This window comes from Xiphophorus couchianus, chromosome 2, assembly GCF_001444195.1.
Source record: "Xiphophorus couchianus chromosome 2, X_couchianus-1.0, whole genome shotgun sequence".
NCBI classification, from domain to species: domain Eukaryota; kingdom Metazoa; phylum Chordata; class Actinopteri; order Cyprinodontiformes; family Poeciliidae; genus Xiphophorus; species Xiphophorus couchianus.
The window spans coordinates 20,046,505-20,062,804 of NC_040229.1; the positions used below are offsets into that span (position 1 = coordinate 20,046,505).

Below are 16,300 nucleotides of genomic sequence, written 5' to 3' on the forward strand. Positions count from 1 at the left end.
AAGAATCACCCTCTAAGCAGAAGATTAAAAGAGTTCAATACTGGGAGGAGATGCATTATGGTCATGTTGGGAGTGGGAAGATCACCTTGTGTAATTAGTCAGGAAATCAATGCCATGGATGGAACTTGTTTTAAAGCAGCATAATAAAAACTAAATCAATGGACCACCCAACTTCTGATCAACAAAGGTTTTCTGATAAGTTATGTGTGTTAAGTTTGGACACACACAAACCCACACTAGAACAACCTTAAATAATACGACATGTCAAGTGTTCAGATATCATCCAAAGCAACAATCATTGGGCCATGTGTCAGGCTTACAGACGACTGCAGGAGAGCACATCAGGACGATGATGACCTGGGTGTGTCAGGAACCGCAAGGGTCACCTCTTTAGCAGGAGGTCGTAAAATACCTTTCACTACACCAGTCAGTTTATTCAAGAGGCTTTAGGACCCATCTGACACCCAAGTAGGTTTACAGCTAACCCTTGACTCTTGTGGTCCACCCCCACACTCACACTGAACAGAGAGGGAGTGCCTTTATCTCAATAGATCCTGCTAAAAATGACCTTCCTGTTATGTAGTTATGGCATCTCTTGACCCCAAAGTCAGACTTCAACACACAAAGACACACATTCAGGGCATCCTCTTTAGTGTGTCAATGAGCCTACAAGTGTCCACGTGGTGGTCCACTCTATAGAAGACCCTGAAATGTTAGACAAAAGTTTATTGTGGTCATTTTGCCGATACAAAATCACTGATATTTATGGCTAAATTTTTTCTTAAAGTGTGGTTTGACAAATTGGATTGCAAATAAAATAATTGAAACATGTGTAAATTTAATAATTTGATTAGTCTTTTTCTCCTTACGTTATGTGTTTATTTTAATCTATTTGTAGGAAATGATGAGATGCTGCACCTTATCATTTTTGATAATAGGAAGATGCTGTTATCTGTATCACATATTTAACACGTTAGCTACAATAGCCCCGTCACACAGTCCCTATAGTTTTAGGTCTTTATGGGTTTTCAGAAGTTCAAGAATGACAATAGTCCTCCCCCACCTATTGCTTGGAAATTTTAGTTAGCTAACTGAAAGAAGGCTCCTACATTTTCCCCTTGCTTAAGATAGAAAAAATGAATAAATAAAAATACTACAATTCCAGCCGTAAATGCAGTAGGTAACCTGTTACTCTTCTTAAAAACACTTCAAACTAAAGTTGGATAGCTACAAGTAATCACGTCTGTTACAATGCTGACTGCAGGCTGGATACCAGAACAGCCAGCCCGATTAAATTATTCGAACTCCTGGAGTCAAAGAGAAATACATGAAAAATATATAATCTAAATTTAGAGTGCTAATTCAACACTTATCAGTCATATTAATCTATCAAACCAAGAATGTATTAACCAATATTTCAGATAACAATCGAAGTCTCAGTGTTTGAGAACTTCAAATGCTTCAAAGTTATCTATGACACTAAGTCCAAAGTATGCAGGTCCCTGCCCCAAAATCTGTTAAACAAAAGCAATTTCAGACTCAGACACAATAAACCTGAGTTGCTCAAAGTACTCTTTCTGCAATCAAGTGTGACCCTCAGTCTGAGGAGAATTTGCTGTTTAGTTGCTACAGTGGTCACTTGCGCACACATTTCTTAGCCACTAGCTCGGCAGCAACTCAAACAAAGCTACAGGAGGCGAGAATGTGTGCACATATGTAGATGAGGTTGTATTATGATGCATTCCCAGCTGTTACTATTTCAGGTCTCAGAGACAAGCTTGACTTTGTCCCAATTATATCTTTTAAACAGACATCTGAGGACCACTTAAAATGCCTAATCCCAGTAAACTGTTTTAATGAAACTGTCTTCATAAATGTATTGCTGTGTGTACATAGATGTACTAAAAATGTAAGAAAATTTTGTTCCATTGTTCTCCATGGGCCACCCACTAAAGCTCAGACAAAAGGAAACAGGAGAAGGAAAGTAAAGAAAAAAGGAGAAAATACAGATTTTGTTGAAGAAAGATAACCATTTTCAAATCCTTGTGCATTTCTTAACTTGTCACATTTATTTATACCACAAAACCAGAGCACACATAATGTTTTAAGACAGAACAAACAATATAAAAGCCAGGGTCAATTTGCCTTTTGTGAGTTTAGGAAGCTGTGTAATTCTCACAAGAGTCTGTGTGTATATGAGCATATGTGTGCCAATACAATTCTTCCCAAGTAGAAAACGAAGATTCATCTTAAATTCCTGTGGTGCAAATCAAACAGACTGAATAATGGCCGATAGATTTTTACTGAATTCTAATGAACCCAAGCATTGAAACTTAAGATGTTGGCAAAAAAAGTTTTGATTTGTTTTGGTAAATCCCTCAAACAAAAAGATAAATCAGTATGAATGACATGTAGACTGATTAAATCTTGCTTATAATGTGAACAAAAAGAGTGAATAGTTTCCAAGCACCTTTCACAGTAAACCAACTCCGAGTTGTGATATGTGCTGAGTATCTGAGTCTAACCACCATGGCATTGTTAGTAAATCATGACGAGTGAGAGGTGCAAGCCACATCCTGACCACACACACTAAAAACACACATACCCCTCTATCCTTCCCAGACAGAGAACATTGCCTAGCAGCTAAAGACATTTTAAAGGAGGTGGCGTGTGTGTGAACATTTTAGGGGTAATGTTTGTGTGCAACCTACTGGGAGATGAGAGCTATTCTTGTGCACACACTGACAAAGTTCTTACACAAACAAACAGCATCAACCTTGTTTTCCTTCCATTTTCCCCCCCACAGTCCTTTTGAAGGCCGTGATAACAGCTGAAAATTCCCACAATACCCTCGTGTCTTAATTTTGTATATGAATGTTGTCCGTCAGATTTTATATAAGATGCATCTTTAACTTTCGCATTACGTGTTAATCCATTTTTAAAGCCACCATTACATCTTTGAACTTCCTGCCCTGTTCTAAGCCAATAACCACAAATAGGCAGACAGACAGGGGAGGAGGCTGTTGGCACATTTCGTCCAGCTGCTCGCCAACCGTTCAGGGTTGGGGTTTGGACGACGCAAAGCAATAAGCAGGAAAAATGCATGCATTGGTTTCCCCACACTTGACAACTCCCATTCTCCAATTTCAGTCCCTGATGTCTCAAATGGGCTTTCAGAAACAGAAGGGTGATAATTACTTACATTTTACCTTTTGCCACTAGAGACACCACAACATGATAAGAACAAGCTGGGGATATGATAAGATATTCTTAATGGTGTTTGAAATAGAAATACAGAAAAAAAAAATTCTTTGCCTAAAGTGAGGTCACGCTTAAGTGATAAAAAAACACTTTGTAATAAAATGAATAAGAACATTTAAGACTAGGTGCTCTATATGTAGAATGGCTTTCTAAAAGAGTCCTCTCTCAGCAGCAGGCTCCCATGAGTCTAAAGGCAACAGAAGGTCTGTGAAGGAAATCACTGGCTCACCTTCAGCCAGGAGGGAGCTGGCAAAACCAAACTGCAGCTGGGAGCCAAAAAGTAGAAGTAGGAGAACCAGAAAAAGGAGTGAAATAGTTACAAAATAAGTGGCCAAAGAAGCTTGAATATTTCTCTGATTCATTTCTCAGACAGCAGATAATGGCAAGCAAAGGCCACGAAGAAAAGAAAGAAAATGTTCAAAAGTATCAAATTAAAATGCAAAACATATATTTGGCCATCCTGTGCTTCTCAGTTAGCAGTAAATCTCATTTCGCTACCAATACCTAAACATTTTGTTACACAGAAAATTCAGGTCCATAGACTGATATAGAAGTGAATAGAAGCAAAAAATCTCCCTTGTAGCTTGACTGCAGCTCCTCTGTGCTTAACTACAAACTTAGAGTGACCTTTGGTGGTACTCTGAATATTTGGCATAAGCAACTACAAAGTAAATACATTTTAACTGTGATACACAGCTATGAAGCACTCATGGCAAAAAAAAAGATCTGAGAGTTCAAACCTGATTTTTCCTTCCTCAAACGTCTAAAAGAAGAAGTTCAGTGGAGGAAAGAGACGAGTGAAAAACCAATGGGGATATCTAACAGATATACTCAGTGACCACACCAACTGGTATTACCAACAAAAGCTAATGTGTTTCAAACTTTGTTCCAACATGCTCACCACAGGATGGTGAATAAACCTTTTTGAGAGATTTGATGAGAATGGAAAACCTAATGACTGCAGAAATGACCAACGTTTTGCATCCTGGACAAGCTGGAAGCAAAAAGTTACTCAGCCGATTTCCCCGGTGGAACTGGCCCAAAAGTCTAAGGCTCTCTGCTTAGGCTTTTGCCGCTGCGACCGGACCCCGGATAAGTGGAAGATAATGGATGGGTGGATGGATGGATACAAGATAAGCTGCTAACCTAGATTTTGAGCTTGTTGGGAAACTAAATTTTTCCACTTGAAGTCCAGACAACACAGGGATGTGCTGGCTAATTTTCTCTATTTGAAATCTGGAAATGTTAGCATCTGAATAAAAATTTTATCCATTGTTAAATGGCATTTTTCAATCACATGGTACCAATAAATACAGTAGTTTTTCTTTTCTGGTTTTATGACATTACACAACAAACTGTCAAAGCACAAGTCCTATTTGTAAAATCTATCCATATAGTAGTACTTTGAAAAATAATAAAACAATGGAGTCTCACTGCTTTAATGGATTTAATGCATACTTGAATTGCCATTGTGAACCACCTCAAAATCCCACATTTGACACTTTTTTACTTGTGCACCTTTGTAAAAGTTCATAATGCTTTTCACTTAAAGGCACATAAAAACCAAAGCCACACTGAATGCACTGTCTGTTACTAGTTTTCTATTACTTCCCTTTCACAAAATATAATAATTGCATTTCAAGACTCCACTGCAGAACACAGGGATCAGCAGCTGCATGTGGCGCAAAAACCAACAGAGGAAGGTCAAAGGAGTAGAAAAACTGAGAGACGATGAGCTTTGGGAAAACTTCCAGCCTTCTACTGGGTCAAGGCAGGACTCAGCCAAGGTTTTTCTTTCCCTGCATAGAACTAAAGGCCACAGTAATCCATTCAAACGTGTAAGTAGTAGTAAGAAAAAAAAACAAATGAAAAAGTAATTCCACTTATATTAAAATGTTTTTTCCAAGTTTGTGTTTAACTAAGAAATTTGGGAGTACTTTACAGATTTATTTCTAAAAAACAATACACAGTGTAGTATGTTGTGCTGTGGGGTTCTTCACATTTGGGATTAATGTTAGAAAGCAAAGATGACACCAAAAAGATCAGACCTTCATCCCACCTCCTCTTTCCTAAAAATAAGCTAGATATCACAGATATCAAATAAAGTCTACAAATTCCATATAAACAACAACAGAAAACACTTTCCCCATCTGTTTGTGTCTTCATCTAAACTATTTAAGTTTAGCTGAGTGAGTATGCAGTTGTATTCATTTTATCTATGTCTATTCAGGCAGCAGGACAGAGCCACAATGTTATCAGAGTAACAAAGAATCTCTAACACATCTCCTCCCACTTTAAGTACACACATATGTGTTTGTCTTCCAGTCAGATGTCATGAGTTTTAAATCCATCATTTCCTTAAAGTCAAATCATTGCCTGTAGTTGGGAATTACTCTGTGCTTCTCATGTGAAAACAGAAACCTTTAAACATAGGAAAATAAAACCACTTTGTTTAAATGTTAGCATGACAGAACTTGGATTAGTCCGTGCTGCTCAACTGGTCAGCTGTATCTCTCTGGGATACAGCTGACCAACTGGGTGTGTGTTGCTAGTTTTATGACGCACTGCTCCTAAGACTTAATACCTCCCCATTGAAACTCTAAACCACTAACACATCTGCCTCCTACACCTCCATTGTCAAGCTATACAATCCCTTTATTCGTGCAAGACTGAACTTTCCAAAAGGGGTCCTTATTTAGGGGACAGAAAGCTTTGAAAGGGAGGAGACAATTATTGAACAAAGCATCTAATTATTGGTGAAGTTGCCTAATAGAACACTGCTCCACTTATCCTCGTTAACAACTTCCTCTTGACCCCTGTTAGTGAATTTATGGCACACTACATTATAATTGCTGTCAGTGTGCCTTTACGATACTTTTATTACACCATTTAACAGCTGTATAAGGAAACATGGAGTGTTGACATACATACATACAGCATATGTATTGTTACTTAAAACTTAACCAAAAAAAAAAAGATAAAAATAAACAGTACAGAAATGTATGCTTGTGACTACAGATCAGGTAGATGGAGTTGGTGCATGCAATTTTTTAATGTAGCATCTAGTCGAAATTAATAAAATACACAATGTTTTCTGAACTATTATTTTGGTTAGAAGTGGAGTCATTTGAAAAGCATTTGTTTAAAACCTGAAGTTAAAAGCCCTTTAATGAGGTCAGAGAACAAGCTGGAGTGAAAGGAGTTTTTCCAGGTGTTAAGAACAATACAGCTTTACCCCTGAAAGCTGATTATTTCTTGCTCATAAGACAGACAAATTTGGCTTAGAAATATGTTTGACTGCAAACAAAACAGAAAAATCACATATTGAAAGTAGTTTTAAAACAAGTTACTTAAATAAGTTACTATCAGCAAGTTTTTACTGGAGGTTGTTAAACCATGTGAATGTCATACCCAACACCTCAATTCTAAAGCGGCTAAAAAGCAGAAATGCTCTCAGAAGTTGTGGTCTGTTAAGTTTCTGTCTGACTGACTTCCTCTGCAGCCTCCATGTGCAAAGTTTGAAAAAAGAATGGGGGGAAAAAAAAGAAGATAAACCTGTGCCAAATCGTGACACAGCAACGGTACTCTGGAAATGGTCGCTTGGGTGGAATGTGCTTTGGAGAAACTGGTGCAAAAGTAAACAAATGATGGAAATGGATAAATTCAAGATTTGAAGAATCCAGTCATCCTGCTTCGTCACAAAACCCAAACCACATGTCACAAAGTATGACATTGAGGAAGAATAGCACATATAGGAATCATAAGAAGGTATCCTTTTGGTGAGAAAGTCCAGCTCACATCACATGACCGATCTTCCACCTCCAACCATTTACATCCTCTATAAGCCGATCATACGGCCACTGAGGGGAAAACTTGGCCACTTGGCCAGAAAGCGACGGAACAGATGTCACTGAATAGACAGACCACTAATTCACGCAACCCATCCAAACACAAACTAACTCTGACAAGAGCCACTCATTACAGATGTTCCCAAATTAGTTGGATGACATCCCAAGAGACCTATCATATAAGGACCACCATCGCCCTAAAATGCAAAAGTAAGTATCTGGTTGGAGTGTTATTGCAAAAAGAATAAACAGGCAGTCAGGGATTGACTACCTGTCACTTAAAACCCAAATCAGATTATTATGATTATGATGATTATGTATATTAAAAAAATGGGTTTTAGGTCTACAATAAAAATAAATGAACAGTTCCACCAAAAGATTTGTATTTCACTCCTCAGCAAATTGTGACATGTTTTGTAACTGACTGCACTGAAAAGCAGACGTTTTCTTTTAGTTCCCTCTGGGAACTGAACTGTTTATTTTACTTCCTGAAAGGAGGTCCACACATGGTGGACACAAGATGCAGATATACTGTCGAAAGAAAGGCAACTGAACACTGTAGAAGAGTGTGTCCTACTTGATGGCGTCTGCTTTTCCTGTGCCCACATGTGCTCTCCAAATGGCCCGCTAAATGTGCTCCTTCCCTTCACCAACCACAAGAGAATACCAGGAAGCCTTACTCTGAAGTTTGCTCCAAATATGCAGTGTGTGTGCACCACTGTGGCTCTGTTAATCGTACCATATGCTCTCCAAGATGACCTTGACCCAGCAGGTGATGTATTTTAGATGACACTATGAACAGGGGTTCATGTGTAAAATGAGTTTAGCATACTGTGTACTCCTAAGAGGGAACTACAAACAAATGAGAAGTGCAATGCAAAACTAACAAACAGAATAAAAAGATTGGGGAAAAAATGATTGCAATAAATATGAATTGAGTGTAACAATGATTTTAAAAATCCCAAAATTGGATGTTGGGTCAGGTCTTAGTGCAGATCAGACAATGTATGACAGCACACAGACAGAAAACCGTTTTGAGATCACAGTTTAAATTAGTTCAAAACCACACTGGTATAGTTATCATAAGTTTGGGAGGGAGGGAAATGCACTGTGATGTGGACAGAAAGTGGTTCAAGCAAGTTATGTTTACATGTGTGTTGTTGCTGATGAAGCTCAAAGCTTGGTGATCCAACAAACACATTCCACAGTGAACAGATACAGGATTACAGAAAGAGCAGTGGGTGGTGCAAAGAACAAAAAAAAATATAGAGAGAGGAATTAACACTGCATTCATGCAATTATCAATGGAATTTTCAATGAAAAGAAAAGCCAAACTCTTTCAATTTGGGTTTTTCTTTCACAATGATCTGCATTTTCTTGGCTTGAGTCAAACAGGTTCAGACATAACCAGTCGCTAATTGTCACACAGACTGTATGCCTATGTTAGTCAGCATTCAAAAACCCTAAAGCAACTCATGTAAACACAAAGCAGTCCCCTTATAAAGTGCAGACACCATCACAATAAGATTACAGAATGGAAATCAAAGCAAAAACCTTGGAGGAAAAATATCAAACACAGCAATGACCTACTTATGACAGGAGCATAATTTAGCCAAACCCATTCATTATGGGCTAGCTGCTGACAGAACTTGGCACAGTGGCCAATGGACAACGACACGCATGTTTAATTCTAGCAACAGTTTTTCATGAGCGTTCTTGCACATTTTACTTTGTAACAAATTTACCTCTCAACCATCCCTCCATCTGAAGAATAAAATGGCTGAGTTTTTAAAAACTTTCCTTGAAAAGTAAATGAGATATAAATTACTGCTCAATACATGAAGTGAACTGTGTTTTTTAGGCCATTTTATCATACCTGCCAACAATATTAAAAGACAGCAGTTAGTCGCAATTATCACTTTAAGTCCTAATTCATAAGTCCCAGTTAGCTCAGCTGTTTACCTGACCACAAGGCCGTGTGACGTTAATGCCATTTGTACCTGCACATTAGGGTTCACTGGGACTCTGTGTGCACATTAAAATCCCTGATTATTGAGACTACTCAGACTGTGCTTGCCTTCAGCAAAACATTGCTGCCACCCTTTCACTGGTAAACACACAGCAGATATAGAAAACAAAAGATAAACTAAGAGATATTTGTACAAGCAGAAGAAGAAACAACAAAAAAGCTTGTTTTTAAGAAATGCGGTGAAAAGAGATCTGCAGATTTCCACAGAGTGGATACTTCTTTCAAACAAAACAATACAATTTTTAACTGATATTTGACAAAACACTATTTTCTTTATATTTATTTATTTATTTCCTCTAATAATACATAATCCGGAGTATTATAGCATCTTGTCAAGCTTCTGTGAAAACCATCTCCAATTAGAACACCGTCATTCAGGTAAGATAAATATAGTCTGAAGAGACATGCATTTGTGTCCATAAGGTACCAGCAGATTTGAATTTAGACACGCAAAGGCATTTTAAAGTTGTAATTTAGAATGTGTAAACAAAACAAAAATAAACTCAATAAATTTGGTGTTTTGCATTTACAACATAATGTTATTTAACGAGCTAAAAGCCATCAAATCTTAAATTCTTGAGCATAGTAAAATAAAAAGCATATAACAGTCAAAACAGTTTGTCTTTCAGTGAGTGAGACTAACAGAAAGTCACAGAAAACCCAAACTTTTTAGCTCGACCAAATACTCCACATCAACTTCAGCAAAGCTCAGTTAGTTGTACATTAGTAGTACATTAAATGTGTGAGCTTATAACATTTCTGCCTTTTAAAAAAAGAGGGAGTAAATATACTTTTCTAATTTGACTGAAACATTCAGAAGCTACATTTGTTTTTCTTCTGATGCATACCAAAGCATTTGGAGCTTTAGTATGCATGTACATATATGCATTTACTCCAGCAATTCTCCATCGAGAGGCTCCGCTTCAGCAAAGATTTGGCTCAGACTGACCAGAGTCAGACTCAAACAAATTTCTCCAATGAGCACAGCAAGGGGTTATTATGTCCACTCCTTAGTTACGCAAATCTGGTTCCACACAGTCCCCAACACTCATATGAGCTTTCTCTCCTTATCACAAACATCCAGCAGCACCTCGTTGTCTGAAATTATCAGTAATTCAATTTTACCTCCAAATCACCAAGAAAATGCTTCAAAACTAACAAAAACAGGTTTCTTGAGTTAGGCTAGCACAAAACACAGTGAAAGCAGTGTAAGGAGATGTATAATTCTTTAAATATCCTGAACAGTAATGATTGGTATATTTTATCCTCGGAAAACGTACCATGAAACAAATTTATTTTGGTGGGTTATGAAGACCACATTACAAAGACCTCAGTTTACCATTCATGAGCTCAGTGAGCGCTTTAGAAAAAAAAAGACTAAATGCAGCGTTGTTTGTTTCTCCTTTTTGTCAAATCACGTAACTTTATCTAACCATCTCTAAACAAACTTTGAGAGGGTCGAGGCTGTTGCCAGATGTTTTCATACAAAAATTGCAGCCATTGTAGGGCATGTTGAGAACATTTATTGTTTTCTGTAGCACATGCTGCCCCCAATATGGTAATTAGGGGGGTAGATGTTAAAAGTGATGAATGCACAGTCCAAATGTATAACCAGGGTCTTTGTTAAACTAAGTGAAAGGAAAAAGTAAGGCTCAATCACCTTTTAATAAACACCTGTTAAGCATTTCTAGGTTCTAAAAGACAAAGTCTTGCTTGTTAAATATAAAACCAGGCCATAGCTAGCCATGATGCTCCCCTATTTTTCCTTTATATTTTAAATATTAACATACAAATTAAGGTGTGCAAATTGTAGCAACCAAAGACATAGTCAAAAGCACCAAGATGTTAATAAAGGTGTGTTTGGCTCATTCTAAAGTAAAAATGTTTTCTCAGTTTTGGCTCTGCAAATCAGTAATAACATTATTTCAGTTTATTGTGCCATCATAAATGTTTTCACAACTTCCTCAGGATAACATCTTTGTTTTACAGCTCATGATGTTTCAAGCATTGAAATAGGACAGCAATTAGCTGTAGTCTGTTACAGCCATTATACTGCAGATTTAAAACTGCAACTAAGAACACAGGGTCTGTTGACAGAAAGTAGAAATAAATTAAAATAACAATTAACTAATCAGAAAAACATACTATTAATGAGATAAAGGCCTACATGGTAAAAAAAAAAAAGAATTGCTACATTTGAAGGGTTTTGTTTGGATATCTAAAAGATCTTGGAGAATGTAAGTTAACAATACTTCTTTAGTTTAGGTGCAGAGATTTTTTGAATGACACATTTAAGACTCTCAGAATATAACGACTATGCTTTGACTCGTAGATACTCAGGGTTGCCTTTATTCATCCAGTGTGGGTTTTCAAATTTTGTTTAACAAGAGCAACTTCTGCAAAAACCCTAAAACCTGATTTCCATTTGACTTATCCATTTGTACATACTTGTTTGAGCAAATAATAATTTTTTTGTGGTTATTAAGTTTGGATGTCCAAGTTTCAAGTTGGAAAAATTATGTATGTATGTCATATGAGAAACAAACTTTTTTTTAAAAAATCTTTTGATAAATAATTAAAAGAAAAATGCATGTGCATAGATGACTCATTTTTGCGCTGTTCATGTTTACCAACTCTCCAGTTAATTTACTCAAATTTGCTTGTTTATATAATGAATAGTAAAATGTTTACCACTAATGGCACTTCTTTTACAACTTATGATCTATAGCTTTAAAGAAAATATACCTAGTTTGGACAACATTTTCCATCTCTAACATCAACAACTATTATGATTTCACCGTTTCCATTTTAAATTGGAACTATCCAAAAATACTTGCATGATGGCCATCTCAATTATGTGTACAAGTAAGTAAATAATATTTATCACATGCAACAAAATGCTAATTCTATAACTATACAATACAAATATAATAATATAACCCTTTCTATAGAGAGTAGTAAGTTAGTCCGATAGCTAGAGTGTCAATCATTGATCTATAGAATATGACATCTGATAATAATAGACAGTTTGGTCTGTAAACCAGATTACATCCTGGGATGGTAGGATTTACTGTGACCCCTTTAAATTATTGCAATCATTAAAGCAATGCACTCAGCCATTGCAAGATTCCAGCCATCCTTCAGTCAGGGATTTTGCTTCCCACATTAGCTAATTGGGCCGCAACCCACCATGTCAATCAGATTTCCTTAAACAAACAACAATTGCGGCTCTGTGGTAATCAATGTGCCACACCTAAGAAACATTTTCCAGGGAAAACAAGCAGGGAAGTTTGAAGTCAATCAAGCTTCTTCAGTTCTCTGTGGGCACAGACTTCGTGTCCACCGGACAGTGATTTTAAATGTACATGTGTATGGTTTACTTCATGTCCTGATCTCTGTTCAATACGTTTTCTTCTTGAACTTCTGCTCCTCTCAGCTTTGTTCCTCCACATCAGTGGATTATTCTTAAGCAGCATGACTCATGGTGGTGTGATGATACAAACGGCTTTGCTGAAAGTTAAACTATGTCTTATATATCAAAACTGAATCAAATATTAAAACAGCTACAGATGGGAAAGTTAAAAATCTGTTAAAATGAATATGGGTTTGGTATTTTTAAACATCACAGACTTTGCAACCTGTATTAGGGGGTAAAAACCAGACAAATACCTTGTGGTGTCATATCTGTGAAACCATTACTCATGGTTTTACAAGAACGGCTGGTGCCCACAAAAACAAACCTAAGCTCACAAAGATGAGTGCATTTAGACACATGTGCACACCACTGACCTAATGGGGCAGTGTTTTTACAGCTGGCACCAGACAAGAACCCAGTGAAAACAGTGACATGGACTATCTCTATGAATGAGAATAGCCTGGGGTGAACCATGCACCCTAGCATAAAGCTGACACATGTTCAGCCACAAACAAATTGTACTGTCTAGCGAAGGATTATCCTTTATTATTCACTAAAGCCAGACATGATTTTGGCTTTGAACACTGTCCCGTACAGGGGGTTTACTCTGTGTCATTATAATCAGGCAAAATGCTGAGTTGGTAAAATCTCTGAAAATTTACAGGGTGTATATTCTCAAGATTTCTCCATTAAAAGTAATGTCCACATGCATTACCACCAAATCTGAATTTGATCAGCCTCCAGGTTTGTGAAACATTGAGTGTATTTTCAGAGTGCTGCTTTCCCCATCTGTGTGACCACAGTTCTGGGCTGTTTTCACTGCATCCTTCTGCCCACGGTTCCCACGCCCCTTTCTGGACTAACTACATATTTAGGGAAATACTGAGCAGCAAATCACATGTTTTTCCCCTTTGTCAGTGCACTCTAAGCCACCTTTAAAAAGCAGCTGAAAATTGCATTTTGGAACTAAAAACCCAAGTTCTTACAAAATTTACTTATGTTTTAAGCTCGATCTAAATGAATCTGTAATGAACTATGTAGTTCCATAATTACATTTAAAGAACACAATTATTTTAATAACATTCTATTTTCAATTGTATCAAGTCTAGTAGCTTACAACTGTATTACTTTCCAACCTACCGCAGATATGCATAAAAAAAGCTTTATAGGAAAAGAGAAGTACATGCTGAGAACATAGCTAAATTCAGCTAGGGAGCACTCTTCTGGAATGCTAAACTCAAGAATATCACCATGGTCATCCGTGACAAAAAAAAAAAAAAAAAAAGAGAGCAAAGAGCAAAAGTTGGATAAATGCAAGTTAAAAGTAGCTGTTGGTGGCCAGTGAGCTCATATGTGTGATAGTTTGCATATCAAAATTCTTTCCAATTACTTTATTAGTCTCAAAAGAAAGATGGAAAATGGTCTGAGTGAATTTTAATAAAAGCTGACAAGTACTCAAACAAGACTACAACTGGAAAATTGTTGTAACATCCAGACCAAAGCTTGAAAGACATCTGCATGCCATTCATAAAGAATGAATGATTGAATAACTACTTCCACTGTCCATTAGCAAAGCTTCTACTCTGCACTTAAATGTATTCCACGGTACAAACTGAACAAACTGTACAGGGAAAAGTTTACTCTCTTTCTTGTGTGAATAAGTGAGTGATGGAACAGATTTTCTTTATAGTGGTATTGTGTAGAGGGTCCAACCGGAGCTATTTGAACACATGCAAAACAAGGCTAAATTGGTTTCAGGAGCATGTACATGCATGTGAAAGCTTATGGGCAGATGAGTATGTGCACGAGTAATGAATGAGATCCTGGCACATCGCAACAGAGTTCTTCTAATGCACTCTCAGTAGACCAGAAGAAGTAAACAGATAAAGATGAAGCAAATGTAAATTCAATGGTAAAGGGAAAAAAAAGAGTGGGGGGATGGTGCCAGAGGTGAGAGAAATAAGTGGAACTTAGTCTGAGAGGGCAAGACAAGGGGAGGGGAAGAAGGAACGGAGAAAGTTTTGTTTTTGGAGCCGTTGAAGTCATTTCTGACTTAAACAGTTCCAGATGTAGAACCAGCATTAAATTAAAAAAAAAAAAAAAAAAGACAGACAGACAAAAAGAAATTAAGTGAAATTGAGGAGATTTAATAGATGGAGCTGTATTCTATTTCTTCTAATCTGCATTGAATGGGTCTTTACTTTTTGGTGGTGGTAGTTGTGGGGAGGTGAGTAGGGTCACCAACTGTATATACTTTCAGTTGTGTGGAGTTACAGGTGGTAAGGTGGTAGAGTGGTATGTGGCTTTCACGGTCAGTATTGATTCTATAAATAGCCAGGTGGTCAGAAGAATGGTGTGTTGTTATTACTCACACATGCACACAGATGTTCTTTTTCCCCCTCAAAAACCTGAACTCACCAAAATAGTTCACTTAGAAAACTCAAGCAAAAGACATCTGTTTCAATAATGAACCCATTTTTCAATGATGTAGCGCCAACTTGAGCATGTGGCAGCCGTCAAGTCCAGTACATTGCAGCTGACTACCTAATGGGGTAGTTAAAGTCTCTGGAAGCTGAACAGAATCGGAAATTTAAGAAACCAGTTTAGAACTGTGCAAGCATGTATATTTAGTTAAATACTGGCTTAATTTAGCTGGAAGTAAATGCAAGTCTTTGCTTCATATGTGCACTATATTTGTATTAAATGATGGTACTTCATAATAAAAAAATTTCCTCAATGCAGGACTTTTGACTTCTATATGTACCCCTCAGTTTCTCCTTCTCATTTGTCTATAATGCACACTGGGGCATGCGCCTCCCCAGCATTTGTTTTCAATCCCTCTGTATTGGGTTAAGCTGCATGATCACACAACAAAAAAACCATTGTACCACAATAAAGAGCTCTGCTCCAGGGAGCTGGTAGTAGGCCACAAACAAAGGGTTGTTACATTGTCCCAGCGCCAGCTCATGAATCAACTCATCGCTGGACTACCAACACAGTCATGGAAATTGTGCTATGTGGATTCTTGAATTGGAAAATTTGGATTTTTAAGCAAAGGATTTCGATGGGAGGGTGCAGGAAATTGATGACCAGAAAGCAGGATGCACAGCTGGAGCTGGAATAAAGAGGTATAAGAAAGATATAAGATCTGTGAGGGTGGACATCAATTAAAGCAAGTGAAGGAAAGGTGCACAGGATAAAACTTAAACTTTGAAACAGTGATGTGAACACTGTCAGTTAAGGACAGAGAAGAAAACACGAGGCTGTGGCAACAAACCAGTATCTTGCCTGGGTTTTAGATGACTTGTGACTTCTCCATTTCTGAAATTAATTAGGGGCAAATTTGGCTGCCTAAAGCAGAATACAGTTGTCTTTTCTCTGTGGGAAGCTGCTTAGAGGGAAAATACTTTCTTTGTTCTTCATATATGCCTGAACTGTTGTTTTCCTATTCTGACAAATCAAATTAGGAACAAATCCATCAGGCGTTCATTCACAAAGAGCAGCTATTGTATGCAGCAGGAGGTTACACTTCACCTTTTCCATACAAGGGCTGTGCCAGAGTGGAAAGCTGCAACCAGCACACAGGAGGGAGACTTTATGGCAGAGCAAAAACTTTCTGATGAAGTTTTCTCATGCATGAACACATAGCAAAACAAGTCAGAGGAATATGTAAACATAGTGAGTGTTGTACAAGAAACTAAGCAGAGTTCCTTTTGGGCTCAATTCCAGACAAGCCCATTACAAGTA

General features: G+C 37.4%; 1 protein-coding gene across 1 annotated transcript in view; it reads right to left on the reverse strand.

The window, feature by feature from the left end:
- abtb2b (ankyrin repeat and BTB (POZ) domain containing 2b) overlaps positions 1-16,300 on the reverse strand; it is a 42,989-nt gene that overhangs the window by 24,685 nt on the left and 2,004 nt on the right. The gene's annotated exons all lie outside the window — the stretch shown is intronic.